The sequence below is a fragment of the Sarcophilus harrisii genome, chromosome 2 (genome assembly GCF_902635505.1).
Source record: "Sarcophilus harrisii chromosome 2, mSarHar1.11, whole genome shotgun sequence".
In the NCBI taxonomy this organism is placed as follows: domain Eukaryota; kingdom Metazoa; phylum Chordata; class Mammalia; order Dasyuromorphia; family Dasyuridae; genus Sarcophilus; species Sarcophilus harrisii.
In genome coordinates, this window is record NC_045427.1 from 586028863 (window position 1) to 586045078 (window position 16216).

Here is a 16216-nt window from a genome sequence, read left to right on the forward strand (position 1 = left end):
ACATCTCTGAACCTCAATCTCCTCATCTATAAAATGGAGATAAATATCTCTAGCACCTGTCTCACAGCATGGTGGTGAGGTGCAAATGAGATTTGTTAAGGTACTTCATGAACCTTCAAACACCTAGAAAAGTCATTTATTATATCTCACTGCTGCTTCATACCAGAACAGGTCACCTGTGTAGGAATTTTATAATGATGATGCCACAGATAATTATAGACTATAAAATGTGCCACCACGTTTGTCCAGGGGAAGATGTATTTATATCCCCAAATGCCCCATTGCTGTTTGGGTCCTGCAGCACAGTAAGAGGCAAATTAGTTGTTTTCCTTTCAAAGAAGGGCCCTTTCCATGGTGCATATTAATATTCTCAGGTTTCAGGGTCCAGGTATAACTCTGGTTGACAAGATCAGTTCTGTAGTTAAAAGAAAAGTGTATGTTTAATATTTCTGCCTTTCTGCATCTATTTATGAATATTTGTGTCCTGGCAAGGTGTTTAATTTTTGTATATGTGCAGTTATCTGAAAAATACGTATCTTTATATTCCCATTCAGTATTTGCAGGAGGTCTATCAAATCTAGTTTTTCCATCCTTCTGTTCAAATCCATAGTTTCCTTCTTGTTATTTTATCAATAGATTTATTAAATTCTAAAAGAATAGTCTCCTACAATTACTGTCTCACATTTCTATGCATTTGAGTTAATTTTTCCTTTTAAGTGCTTACTATGCCATTTGTTGTACATATATTTACTGATAATTGTGTTCTCTATGGTGCCTTTAAGTATGATGTAGTTTCCCTGTTTGTCACTCTTTGACAACATCATTTTTACTATTGCCTTATCAGAAATCATGATTGCAACTCCTTTGGATTCAGATGAAATATAATAATAAATGTTGTTTCAGCGCCTCACTTTAAATCTCTGTTTTCCCTGTTATAAGTGTGTTTCTTGTATGTAACAAATTGTGGCGGTCTATTTTCCCTAATCCATTTTGTAATTTTCTTCCACCTTAGAGTGTTAATTCCATTAACATTCTGTCTTATAATTGGTTTTTTTTCCTCCATCAAATACTATTATATGGCCTTAATTTTTTTTCAATCAACAGAATACTGTACAACTCATTCTGCTTGAAACAATCCATTCCCAGTTTTTACTCTTATACAAGTACCGTCTCCCTAAACCCCTAATACTGTGCTCCCTCTTTCTTTCACCTACTCAAATCTTCAGTTTCTATTTTTATGATTGTAATCTTTACCATCTATCCCTTGTTCAGCCCCGATAAAAGTATAATTTAGGATCCTTCATTCCCTTCTAAGCTCTTTACTCCCTCTCCTCTCCCCTTCAACTGATCCATTCTCTCCACCACCTTCCCATTCATCTCCCTTTGTTCTCTTGATAATCCTTCCATAAGGTAGAAGTTCATTACTTATAAAACATGAACATTGTCACCACTCATTTAGTGAATTATATTTGCTTTTATAAGTATTTTGTATTTTCTTATGTATGTATATATTGTATCTTTCTAATAGAATGTATGTTCTTTGAGGTTAGGAATTGTTTTGCTTTTGCCTTTGTATCCCCAATACATAGCACATGCAACGTAGTCATTTAATAAATATTTATTGAATTGAATTAATACTATTTGGACTTGTTTACCTTGCTTAGTTTGGTTTGGTTTGGTTAAGTTAATGAATGTGTATGTTAAAATACCTGTGTAAATGTGTTTTTCAGAGTGATTGAAAGTCTGTGTTTTTGCTAAAGAAGTATCTTGTCTCACCAAAAAAAAAAGTATGTTTAGTTTTGCCTAATGTTATTTTTTAAAGCCAGTTTTCTTTGTTTTTTGCTAAATTATATTACAGCCTTTGATTATCACTGATAACTAATCCAACAAATTTAAAATTGGTGTTTCTTGATATGTAAATTGATGCTTGGCTACTTGTGATTATCCTTTTGATTGTTGGCACCCTCTTTTCTAGGTGAGTTGAAGTAGGATTCTTCTCTGCCAATGTAGTATAGATTTCATTTTGTCTTGAAGTCTTGTTTTTTTATTTTTGTTTTTTTAATATCAAACTTAAGTTGATGTATTTGCTTCTTTAAAACTTCCAATCATTATTGCCGTTGCTGCCCATTAGGACCACACAAGATTAGTCTAATCTCTTTTCAATGTGACAGGCCTTCAGATATTTGGAAATAGTTGACATGTCACCGCAGTCTAAACATCTCTGATTCCTACACCTGATCTTGGTTTAGAATAGACTAGAAGCTTTTCACCATCTTGGTTGATGACCTTCCCAAAATATTCACCAAACTCCAGATGGACTCCCGGTTCTAGACAACAGCTGTCAACCAACATAATTAGCCCTTTCAATCTAACACAGTCTTCAAATCTGACAAATATAAAATTGAAAATGCTTCCATTTAAGTCACTAATAAAGTGCCAAATGTTAAAAAGAGTCCAAAGCCAAGTGTAAACCCATGGAGCATTACATCCCCTACAATGGCATCGATCTATTTATGGCTATTCTTGGTCATGGTATTTAGCTGCTTCCAAATCCACCTGACCTTGGCATCCTCTTGCTCTCACTTCTCTATCTGAATAATACAAGATATTTTAGTCAGTGCTTTAAGACCTAAGGTATCCCTGAATCTACTAGTCAGGCAGCTATCCAACTTGGAAGTGAGATTAGTCAGGCATAATCTGTTATGTATAAAGCCATGCTGCCTCTTTATGTTTCCAGTTCCCTTTTCTGAATCTTTGCAAAATCATCCCGTTAAAAACTAGTTTGATCTTTCAGTAATTGAAGCCAAGCTTTTTGGTACAATTGCAAATCTGTTTTTCGTTTTTTTTTTTGTTTTTTTTTTTTTAAATTGGGATGACTTCTTTTAGTTATTTTTTAGTCATTTGGCCTGTATTTTTGAGTCTTTGGATTATCAAGGTAACTTTTCTATCATAACCACCTTTTTGTTTGTCTGTGTTGTTTGTTTACCCTGAAAAGTAGTGTATACAAGCCCTGAAGTTTTTTGTGGCAGTTTGATACAAACCTCACTATTCAGTTGCTAATCCCTGTTAACCAAATGTTTATCCTATTCCTCCTAGGTCTTCACTTTGGTGAAGAAAACACTATCATCCCATCCACCCTAGCAGAAGTTCTATTCTTTTTTTAGCTCTTCCTATTATCCCCAAGATAAATTATTTTGGTTTGGTTTGGTTTGGTTTTACTTTTATCTTTTGTTACCACTTTAAGCATCCGTATGAGCTTTAGTATTTCTGACACCATATCTATAAAATCAAAGTTGGAATAGAAAAGCCTTGTGGATCCATTGCAGTCTCCAGATAGTGCCTCATTTGCTCCCTTATTGGAATTGTTTCTTTTTACTTCTAATTTCATTCCATCTTTTTAGTCTAGACATGTAATTTCACTGGTGTTGGGAACTCCCAAAGTAGAAACTTTATCAACACAGATTGACAAGTCTTTTATGCTGAATAATGTATTTAGATGTATTTAGAGTCAGTCTCTCTCCCCTGTGATGACTACGTTTAGCACCCAGAGTATATGAAAATCAGCCAGAGTCAGGAAAAATCTTTATTCTTTATTCTTTGCTGAGGTGAAGGGGAATGGCCATAGGAAGTGAGAGCAATCAAGACACAATCCAGCCAGCAGTGCCTCTGGCTCTCACACCCCACCCACCTCATCCTCTATTTCCTATACTACACATCAAACTTGCACAGAGAGTGGGCGGGGCCATTCTTTCTCCAAGCATATATTAATATTGTCCAATTGCTAATTAACCTCAAGCGCTCTGACGAGACCTCAGTGCATTTGCTCAGCTTCAGCCCATTAAACTCTCCCTCCCTCCTCCTTCCCTTTGCCCTCCTTCCCTCCCTCTCTCCCCCCCTCTCTTTCTCCCTCCCCCTTTCTCTCCCCCTTCTTTCCCTCTACTCCCCTTCCACCTTTTTTCTTTCCTCCCCTCAAGCCTAGGGATATACTTTTTCTTAATCATTGGGGAGAATGAGCTCAGACTTAATGCAGTTTCTACATAATCTTTATGTTTTTTCTTTCTCTTCACCTAAGAGACCCTATACTATGATCTGCTCCTTCAATCTCTTGACTTCCTCTTTAAAACAAGCTTTTTTTTTTTAATATACTTTACTACCTGCACCTCCTTTAATCTATTCTTTTCCTTTTCAGTAAAGACATATTTATCACAAGTTCAAACGACAAACATTTGTGAAATACTATGTGCCAGACTGTAATCTACATGTTGTAAATACTAATTCAAAAAATGAAATTATCCCTACTGACAATTTCTGACAATTAGTAGACACACAGTAGGTACACATTTGATTTTGTACAGAATAGATCCAAAATAAATACAAAGTAGTTTGGATGGGAGAGCACTAGCAAATTGGAACCAGAAGAAGCTTCCTGCAGGAAAGAGGGTGCTTGAAGGATACTGAGGGAGTCCAAGAGGTAGAGAAGGAAAAGGCAGACCATCCAGACATGGGCGATGGGTGGAGCAAAAATACACATGCAAGCTAGCCAGTCTGGGGCCCTTCATGCCTGTGCATGAAAGGAAAGGAGAGCAACTAGAATGACTAAGTCCATAGTTACATTTTCTAGCAACAAAGGAAGTCATCTATGTTGGTGACCCATCCTCAAGAAATCCCAATCTCTCTTCCCTTTTGCCAAACCCTTGGAGTTCTTTGCTTCCCTTACTTCACTCATTCCTCTATCCCTTGCAGTCAGACCCTTGCCCCCACCTCCACTGAAGTACTTTTGAAACTCTTTCAGTATCACTGATTTTATCATTAAAACCATGGGCTTTTCCATTCTTCATGCTCAGTCTTTTTAATGCATTTGACAATTTAATATCTTCTCTTCCCTTGACTTTTTTAATACTATATGCATGGATTTTCTCTCTCAGTGCATCTTGCTATCACATCATCTCTCAGAGATAACGTGGCCAGTCTCCTGATAATTCTTGGCAGACTAAGCAAGGATGACGTTCAAACAACAGACATCCAATCAATCTATTCATAGGGCTATACTTAAAGCCTTTCTAACTTCCACCCAATCTACCCTCCACCCCAAAAGATTCCCCACTACAATATGCCCAACAATTTGGCCCATTCAATATGTGAGAAGACTTCAGGTAAAGGGGGAGCAATTACCTCCTCAGCCATTCCATTGTACTTTTGGGGGGGTTAGCTCTAATTGTTAGAACATTTTTTGTTTGTTTGTTTGTTTTTTAGTTTCTTGCTTTTGTTTTTTCCTAACATCAAGTCTAAATTTGCTTCTGCAACTACCACCCATTTTTCTTAGTTCTGTCTTCTGGGGCCAAGTCTAAACGGCCTTACAAATATTTTAAGGCAGCTATCATGTCGTCCTCAAGTGATTAATGATATACAGCCATGTGAAGATGAGCCAAAATTGGAAAATGCTTGCAGAAACAAATCTAACGTAAAAAATGAGACGATAATAATAGCATTTATTAAGTTCCTCTAAATCAAGTACTTTAGAAGTATATCAAATTGATCCAACAAACTCTAGAAGGTAGGTGCTGTCATTATCCCTGTATTATCTTTGAGGAAACTGAAGTTATGTGACTTGCTCAGGGCTGCAAAGGTAAAAAGCTAGACTGGATTGGATTCAGGTTTTCCTGACTCCAAACTGTACCTCTTAGCTTCTTTGGACTAGAGAAAATATTTCTTCACCAAGTTCCTCTAATGAAGGACTCATTTTCAAGATACGTAAATACTAAGACATTCCCCACTAAATAAAAGGATAGGCAATTTTCAAAGGAGGAAATTTAATCTATCAATAACCATTTGAAAAAGTGAGGTTTTACCTTACATCTATTAGATTGGCAAGAATGACAAGGAAAATGACAAACATTAAAGGGTAGGGGGAAATGGTGTGCTAGAGTTTTTATTTACTTGTTTATATATCTTATCATTTATTAATTGTGAATTGGTTGGAAGCTCTCTCTACTAATGCAGCTCAAATCTCTCTTATTTAGTCTTTGAACTGACTGAAAGATTAAGGAAATTGCTCCATCACATCTTCAACTCGGGTCTTCCTGACTTTGAGACCAGCATTCCATCCACTATCTATGTCATTCCAATTAATAATAACATTGATACATATACTGTAGTATTTAGAAGACGTTTGCAGAGAATGTTACATACATGATCTCATTTGAACCTTGGAGGGAGGTACTATTGTGTCCATTTTTATAAATGAGGAAAGAGACTTGGACTATTCCCCACCAAGGAGTCGACAATCCAGTTTGCTGTTTCTAACACGTGAGACTCTCCAATCTTCCTTGGACTGGGTGTCCCTCGTGCTTGGAATGCTCTGCCTCCTTACCCTTGCCTTGTTGAGTCCCTGGCTTCCTTTGAGACTTGGTTCCTTCAGGAGACCGTTCTGGTTTTCCCACCCGGTATGATTCTCCCTAATGCTAACTTGTATGCGATTATTGAGCAGCTAGGTAACACAGTAGATAGGTTGCTATGTGTGGAGTCAGGAAGACATCTTCTGAATTCAAATCTGACCTCAAAATGTACTTAATGGCTGGGTGATCCTAGGCAAGTCGGCTAATCCTGCTTGCCTCAATTTACTCATGTGTAAAATGAGTGGGAGAAGGAAATGGCAATCCAGCATCTCTGCCAAGAAAACCCCAAACGGGATCATGAAGAGTCAGACATGATGACAATGCAATTATTGTGGGGAGCAATCACTGTGGAGAAGGTTCCACCTTTCTTACCATCATCAAAACAAATTGATGTCTAATTGCCACTGCTAGACCCAAGAACCCTGACATGTGCAGTATACTCCACCTCAGCCCCCAATCCACTAGCCCTGTTTTCTACTCAGATTTCCATCACCACTTCCTAGTCATCAGCCAGTGCAACAATTCCTCTGGAGAAGGAGGTGGCCATCCCCACCAACTGCTGACCAGTTGTCACCCACAGGACAGGCAAGCCCCTAACTGAAGTAGCAAGGTACCCAGAGGGAGATATGAAGGCAGCTTGTAGAAGGTAAATCGAACCACCCCAATCATCTCAACTGCTACTTCCCATCAGAATGCTCAGGAGATTTCGTCAAGGACCTGGAACTGCAGAGGCTTTGGAATAACAGATCTCTACAGCCCGCGATCTTGCTTCCGATCTAAGCACCTTCCCATGGCCATCATTGAGAGCAGCAACCACTGTGCAGGAGGAATCCACCTTCTTCAATGCCAGTAACTGCTAAACAACTAAGATCTCTGGGCAGGGGCAGACTATCCCTACTAGTCCTACTCCCAGTTGCCATCATCCACGGAAATGAGATCTGACAACCGTTTCTGAGGGTGGCAGTCACAGCTATTGAAGAAATTGAAAACAAAATTCTCACCATCAAAATTCTTTGCTACTGACAATTGGTTCAATATTAGAAATCGAGATGATTTTTTTATTAAAAATGGCACTAAAAAAGATACATGATTATTTGCTGTGTGTAAGAATCACTGCACCTGCAGCTGACATCTATGTGTTTTGTCTCCACTCTTACTTAGAATTTGAGCTCCACGAGAACAGGGATTGTCTCGATTTTCTATTTCTTTTTCCATTACTTTGAGTAGTTCAGTGAGCAAACTATTCTAAGTACCTGAACAAATGTTGCTGTCTCTATTAGAATACAATCTCCTTGAGATCAAAGATTGTTTTTGCTTTTTCTTTGTATCCTACAGTGTCTGGGTCTTAGTAAATGCCCAATGTGATTATTCTTGAGCTAATTACACGTGAAGTGTTTGAATTGGTGCTTTGTTTACAGTTTTTATATATTCTGGCTATTTTTCTCATATTCCCTGTATTATAACATTTAGGCTATTTGATTTGTCATATTTTCCTAGGATCTCTGTGATTCTTAAGGTTTGTCTATGCATTTTGTCTTCCAGAGCAGTGGTTTTTGCTTTTATAGAGATTATGTGTTCTTTTAATATTATTGCCTTTAGCTTTTCTTCCAAATTGTCCCACTCTTCAGTGTGTTTGCATTTTCTTTTGTTTTATAAAGAGACTCACCACCATGGACTCAAAATTTTCTGTTATGCTAATTGTTTCTACTGTGCAGTCCAGAAATTCTGAATTTTTTTTCCTCTTTTAACTTGCATTATGTTTTTTCACTTCTCTTTTGAACTATTCTGGAACAAAATACTGTTCTATGCTCTCAAATTCTACAGAGCTTTCTTTCATTAGGTGATGGTTCAATTTCCTTTGCTTTGAAATATTTACTCAGAGATGTTTGTAACTTTTTTTTTTAAAGCTATCTTGGTACTGATGTGATTTAGAAGAGTATTTTAGGCACCAAATGATGTGTTTGGGGTTTAGCACCAAGTGATGGGATTGATATAGACACAAATGTTGGGGTTCAGTCATGAGAAGAATTCACAATGACCATTCTCTTTGGCAAAAGGTAGGTTTATTTAGAAGAGATCACAGACAAAATAAAGAGGCACAAAAGACACCAGAAATGATAAATATGAAAGAGTTAGGAAAACATGTAATAATTAACAATGGAAAAGACAAGTTGGAACTTACAATTAACCAGGAGAAAGAGAACACTCCATGAGGTTGGAGTATACCCTTAAGTGACAGGCTAAATCCTAAAAGGGATTTAGCACCCTAAAAGAGTTAATTAGTTACAAGGAGAGAAGAAAGACACCATGAGGCAGGGTGGGCTGAGAAAGACACCACATGACTTGGGAGAATGGGGAGGGGAAAGACACTCCAAGTCAGAGGGCCATGGCAGGCCATAACCCCTAAAGAAACTTGGCCAAGATCCCTGGAGTCACGGGCAGATTTTTTTTTCTCTTTTTTTTTTTTTTTATTATAACTTTTTTATTGACAGAGCCCATGCCTGGGTAATTTTTTACAACATTATCCTTTGTACTCACTTCTGTTCTGATTTTTCCCTTCCCTCCCTCCACCCCTTCCCCCAGATGGCAAGCAGTCCTATACATGTTGAATATGTCACAGTATATCCCAGGTATAATGTATGTGTGCAGAACCAAATAGTTCTCTTGTTGTACAGGGAGAATTGGATTCAGAAGGTAAAAATAACCCGGGAAGAAAAACAAAAATGCAAACAGTTTGCACTCATTTCCCAGTGTTCTTTTTTGGGTGTAGCTGTTTCTGTCCATCCTTGATCAGTTGGAACTGAATTAGATCTTCTCTTTGTTGAAGAAATCCACTTCCATCAGAATACATCCTCATACAGTATTGTTCTTGAAGTGTATAATGATCTCCTGGTTCTGCTCATTTCACTTAGCATCAGTTCATGTAAGTCTCACCAATCCTCTCTGTATTCATCCTGCTGGTCATTTCTTACAGAACAATAATATTCCATAACATTCATATACCACATATTATGGAATATTACTGTTCTGTAAGAAATGACCAACAGGATAATTTCAGAAAGGCCTGGAGAGACTTACACGAACTGATGCTGAGTGAAATGAGCAGGACCAGGAGATCATTATATACTTCAACAACAATACTAGATGATGACCAGTTCTGATGGATCAGGCCATCCTCAGCAACGAGATCAACCAAATCATTTCTAATGGAGCAGTAATGAACTGAACTAGCTATGCCCAGAAAAAGAACTCTGGGAGATGACTAAAAACCATTACATTGAATTCCCAATCCCTATGTTTATGCCCACCTGCATTTTTTATTTCCTTCACAAGCTAATTGTACAATATTTCAGAGTCTGATTCTTTTTGTACAGCAAAATAACGTTTTGGTCATTTATACTTATTGTGTATCTAATTTATATTTTAATATATTTAACATCTACTGGTCATCCTGCCATCTAGGGGAGGGGGTGGGGGGGTAAGAGGTGAAAAATTGGAACAAGAGGTTTGGCAATTGTTAATGCTGTAAAGTTACCCATGCATATATCCTGTAAATAAAAGGCTATTAAATAAAATAATTAATTAATTAATTAATTTAAAAAAAACATTCATATACCACAATTTATTCAGCCATTCTCTAACATGGGCATCCACTTAGTTTCCAGTTTCTGGCCACTACAAACAGGGCTGCCACAAACATTCTTGCACATTTGGGTCCCTTTCCCTTCTTTAGTATCTCCTTGGGGTATAAGCCCAGTAGTAACACTGTTGGATCAAAGGGTATGCACAGTTTGATAACTTTTGGGGCATAATTCCAGATTGCTCTCCAGAATGGTTGGATTCGTTCACAGCTCCACCAACAATGTATCAGTGTCCCAGTGTCCCAGTTTTCCCGCATCCCCTCCAACATTCATCATTATCTTTTCCTGTCATCTTAGCCAATCTGACAGATGTGTAGAGGTATCTCAGAGTTGTCTTAATTTGCATTTCTCTGATCCATAGTGATTTGGAACACTCTTTCATATGAGTAGTAATAGTTTCAATTTCATTATCTGAAAATTGTCTGTTCTTACCCTTTGACCACTTATCAATTGGAGAATGACTTGATTTCTTGTAAATTAGAGTCAATTCTCTATATATTTTGGAAATGAGGCCTTTATCAGAACCTTTTAACTGTAAAAATGTTTTCCCAGTTTGTTGCTTCCCTTCTAATTTTGTTTGCATTAGTTTTGTTTGTACAAAGGCTTTTTAATTTGATATAGTCAAAATTTTCTATTTTGTGATCAGTAATGATCTCTAGTTCTTCATTGGTCACAAATTCCTTCCTCCTCCACAAGTCTGAGAGATAAACTATCTTATGTTCCTCTAATTTATTTATGATCTCGTTCTTTATCCTAAATCATGGACCCATTTTGATCTTATCTTGGTGTACAGTGTTAAGTGTGGGTCCATGCCTGATTTCTGCCATACTAATTTCCAGTTTTCATCATGGGCAGATTTTTAAGGGAAATTTAGCCTCGAGGGTTTCATGCAATTCTGATTTCTGTCCAAGACCCCTTATCACAGAGATAAGATTAAACTGATCCCGATCAGTGCTCTTCCCTGTTTGCATCAGGGAGTAATTTTAGCACTTAGCTACTCAGGACCTCAACAATATTTATTCTTCCTTGTAATTTAGTTTTTCTCTCTTGATTTATCTGCTTTTACTCTTCTTTTCAATTGCCTTTTCTTCCTCTTGGAATATTTTTTAGCTTTTAGCATTTTTCTTTATATTCCTTTGTCATTTTCTGAGTTTCTTCAGAAAAAGGGGAGGGTCCTTTCCCCTGTGGTGATGAAGGGGGAGGATTCAGATACTCTGGGGCTCTGGATTGAAGATTAGACTACAACATTGCTTCGGCTTGCTCTCACATTGAGACATTTACTTCTCATAGGCCTAAATCCTTGCCTTAAGTAGGCTCTGGAGGCACCAGACTAGTTCCAGTTATTCCTGTCCCCTTTCCTGTGTGTCTAAGGTAGCTACTCACACTGATGCTCTGCCCCAGTTCCATCCCTGGATCCCCCTTTCTTCTCAGCTTATGGCTGAGTTGGATTTTTATAGAGTTGGGGAAAAAGCAGGATGGGCAGTTGTAACTGGGAAGTTCCCTATCTAGTCACTGTCTCAAGTAAAAGGAAGCTTACACACAGAGAGAGCTGGGGAAAGTCAGTGCTGCTGGTTGAAACCAGGTGGAGGGACAGGTCAAGGTTAGCATGACCTGGCAGAATCTCTGCAGCAGGAAGACCCCAAGCAAAAGTCCACGGGTTGATTTTTGTGCCCGGGCAGGGCATAAAATTTGTTGGGGAAGAGTGCTGAATGAGCACCTAAGGGCCGGCATTTCTCAATGTTAATTCCTTAGGTTGTTACCGGTTGAGCTTCTGGCTTTCATACCCTGTGGGTTAAACCATTGTTCCTGTAGCGTGATAATTCTTGCTTTTGTGGAGGGGGCGGGAGAGAGTTATTGGGCTTGTAGAGAATAGCAATCTGCTCTCTAACCGTTGGTCACGTGACCAGAACTTCCAGCAAGTACTTAATCAATACTTGGTCTATTGACTTAAAATGTGTTTATTATAGCTACCTAGAAGGCAATGCTCCTAAAAATAAATAAATAAATAAAAGAATATATTTGCTAATGCCATGAAGTGTCTTTTCAGTTCAAGAGGGAAAGCATGTTTTATCAGGGAGTTGTATGAAAATGCTTTTTCTGGCAGAGAGTTATTTATAACCAGAACCCCTTAAAAACTTAAAAACTTTTCTCATGATATAAGAGACAAAGCAGAAAATCAGCCATGTTTCTCAAGTATGTTAAAAACTGTTGACAGGAAACTGTGACCCCATCTCTATTGGGCAAAAGTTAATTTTGATAATGTAGGACAAGAATTCAATCTAGAACTTCAGAGAAAATGACCATTTTTAGTTTAAGAAAAAAAATGTGATAGGCGAGCATCAGGATATCATTAGAGAAATGTGTTTTCTGGAGAAGACTGGCAAGAAAGAGGCATGGACAGTCCATGTACCCCTTGGTGCCCCCTCAGTGTCAAGATAACTTAGAGGAGAGCTTCTAATGTGCTTTAGACCCTCTGTGGAGGATTTATGGGAGATTGTGGACAGCAGTTGCACAGGAGGAGAGGGCATGGATGGGTTACAAAATTGTGGTGTTGGAGAGAACATCCATATCAACCAGTTCCATCAAGGCGTTACACTGAGAAGTGTTTTTTTATTCTTATTTTTTAATCACTCATAATTTTAAAGAATCAGATCTGATTAAGAGAATGTGAGTCTATATATATCCTTCCAAACCTCTGGGGAGTCACTCCTGACTTTGGAATGATGGACTTCATGGGAAGCTTCAGAAAGTCATGATCACCATCTAGTGGTGAAATAAGCAATTATATCAGCTCTGCTTAATGGATTTCTATGGCACGATTATATTCTTACAAAAAGGCACTTGCATATAGTGATCTTCATAACTTGGGTAGATAGAGAATTCAACTATCCTTATCTCCATTTTGTAGGTGAGGAAAATGACTTGCCCACTGGTCCCATAACTTTCTTCCTTTTTCTTTTTTCCTTCCTTCCTTCCTTCCTTCTTTCCTCTTTTTCCCTCCTCCTCCTTCTCTCCCCCCTCACTCTTTCTCTCTGTCTTCCTTCTCTTCTTCCTTCTCTTTCTCCTTCCTTCTTTCCTTTCTTCCCTCCTTTTTTCTTTGAAGCAATCAAGATTAAGTGACTTGTCCAACATCACACAGCTAGTAAGTGCCCCATATTCTTTCCATTCCATTTTTTTTTATTCTTTCATTTGTCTAAGTACAGCCCTTAACTTTGCACATACTTAATTTCTGCAGGAACTTTGTAGAGATTTCACATCTTCCAAATGTGTTCTAAGATTTTAATCTCCATATCATCTTCTATCTTAATAAGAATAAGAGAAATTTTCAGGATGATTTCATATGTGAACAGTGCTACCTCACTGGTTATGCTATTCAACAAATAGGCCCTAAAAGAAATTCAGATTATTATCACAATGCACGGCGCCAAGTTTGAGGATGATGACTTCCTTCCCCACTCTTATACAAAAAACAGTGAGCATATCTATGCTGTGATGATGTCCAGAAACTCATTTTTGTTTCTGATTGTCATAGAAAGGAAACCTCAATGGCAAATACTAACTGACCTGGTTGTTACCTGTCCTCCATATGCCATCTTCCTGCCTTTGCACAGGTTCATCTCTGTGTCTGGAACTCACTTTTCTTGCACTCATTAAAATCATTAGCTCTTGTCTAAATCAAGTACCCATTTTGACCTTGTAAAATTAAAATTTAAAGAGACAATAAAAAATAGTAAAATCATTAACTTCTTTCAATATTCAACTCAGGTGCCATTTTCTACCAGAAAGCCTTTCTTGATACATACCCCTCATTGTTAACATTCGCTGTGTCATTTAGGCATCCATCAACTGAGGAATGATTTAGCAAATAATGGATATATGAATGTAATGGAATATAATGATAGCTAGGATTTATATAGCACTTTGAGAATTTTACATGTGTTATCATGTCAGCAACACTGTAAGATAGGTGTTATTATATAAAAGTTGCTGAGCTAGGATTTAAACTCAGTGTGCTCTAGCACTCTATTTACACTACCTAGTTAGGTATAAATGTTCTGTAAGAAATCACAGAAATTTCAGAGAAATCTGGGAATATCTCTGTGAAATTATGCTGAATAGTCAACAGAATCAGGGGAATAATACATACAATTATAACAGTAGGAAATTACATCCTGTTGATAGATGCATCTTTCCCTCAGATGAGAGGTCAGAGTAGGATAAATGTCAAGTCTTAAGCTTGGGATCAAAAAATCAACAATCTAAGTACAAAAAGTTGAAGGCAGGATTTGATAGAGTAGCTCTGAAAAAGAGGTCGGGGTTCTGGCTCACTGCCAGGGCAATGTTAGTCAATAGTATTTTGTATTATTAGAAAAGATATCACTTTCAGGAATGAAGAGGTAATAGTTCAATTGTGCTCTGCCCTGGACCAGCTCTAGAAGTCACAGTTTAAGAAGGGCAATGATAAACAGCAGTGTGCAAAGCAGATGGGGGAACAAATGGAGAAGAATGGAGTCCATGCCAAATGTGTAGGGAACATCAGAGAGGATTTGAAGACCTAAAACCCTGAAAGGGGAATGAGACATGCTCAGGGGGAGAAATATGGATGGATGATGGAGGGGAGGGGGAGAAAGCAATTTTAGATTTAATATCAGGAAAAACTTTCTAAAAATGGAGCTCTAGGTTGCCTCAATTCCCCTCACTGGAATAATTCAAGTAGAGGTTGGATAGCCAGTCAAGTCAAGGACATTGTAGTGAGGAATACTTTTTGTGTGTAGGTTGAACATGATGGTTGCTGGTATGTCTTTTAAGTCAACAATTTTGTGATAGAATGAGAAAAGAATAACGAGATATCATGAACTACAGGTGTGTAATGAGATACAATTTTTTAGGCATGACCTATGCAACCCAAACTTGTATTACTTGACAATACTTATTTATTACAAGAAAGGCTTTGTTTTCTTTGAAAGGGATGGAATTTATGGGCTAGAGAATAGTGAATAGTGATATAAAATTTTAAAACAGAAGAAAATCACATCAATGACTCAGTTCAAACATACATAGAAGAAAAGAGAAGCAAGTTCAGAAGAGGTCAAGACAATCAGGACAATGTTGGTTCTACCTTATTAAATTTATTGAATTTACATATACACATAGTTAAATTTATATATTTATGAATATTGTTGAATATGTGCATAATGTGCACATACAAATTAAATAAATGAATATATAAATGTATATATTGTTAAATTATGTATATATTCATGTATATGTCTATGTGCATACATGCATATATAGGCAGCATATCCCATGTATAATTATATAACATATCTTACTATATCTTGTTGTAAACATATTTAAAAGCCAAGTTATGTATAATAAATAAATTCAAAGCTTAAATACAATCATCTTTCTAGCTTTCTTTGTATGTGGAAATGCTCCTGTTCACTGATGATTTTCTAGTTCATAACAAAACCAACAACAAAAAGCCCAGGCATCTTGTCAGGAAAACAAACAGTGGACTTCACTTCTGTTTTTGAAATATCATTCTCAGTCAAGGTTACCACAGTGCTGATAAAATTGTCTGATCGATTTTTTTTTTAAAGAGAGGGAATGGTCTGAGACTTCTACCTGTTCTGTTTTCCCAGTTGGAATAATACAATGTTCAAGCCAGATGGGTATTCAAAGAAATCATCTAGTTCACCCTCTTAATTTTCTTTCATTTCTCTCTTAAAAAAAAAAAAAACAGGTGTGAATGTTAAAAATTATCCATGCATATGTTTTCAAAATAAAAAGCTTTAATAAAAAACGAACAAAAAACCTCACAGATTTTTATTAATGTCTTTTGGGTTTTTTTACATTAATTATATTTCCCACTGTTTCTTTCCCAGTACCTCCTCCTAGAGAACCATCCCTTATAAACAAAATAAAAAAGATGAAAAAAGATCTTTGAAGGCAACAGAAATTTCAAAAATAAAAAAAAAGTCTGATATTATATACTCAATGTTCTGTACGTGTAATCCCCCACTTCTTTTTTTGAGACAATTGGGGTTAAGTGGCTTGCCCAGGGCCACACAGCTAGGAAGTGTTAAGTGTCTGAGGCTAGATTTGAACCCAGGATCTCCTGACTTTTAGGCTAGTGCTCTCTCCACTGCACCAACTAGCTGCCCTGGTCCCCTACTT

At 37.3% G+C, this 16216-nt stretch overlaps 1 protein-coding gene across 1 annotated transcript in view; it reads right to left on the reverse strand.

Moving 5' to 3' along the window:
* CPEB3 (cytoplasmic polyadenylation element binding protein 3) overlaps positions 1–16216 on the reverse strand; it is a 267785-nt gene that overhangs the window by 10879 nt on the left and 240690 nt on the right. The gene's annotated exons all lie outside the window — the stretch shown is intronic.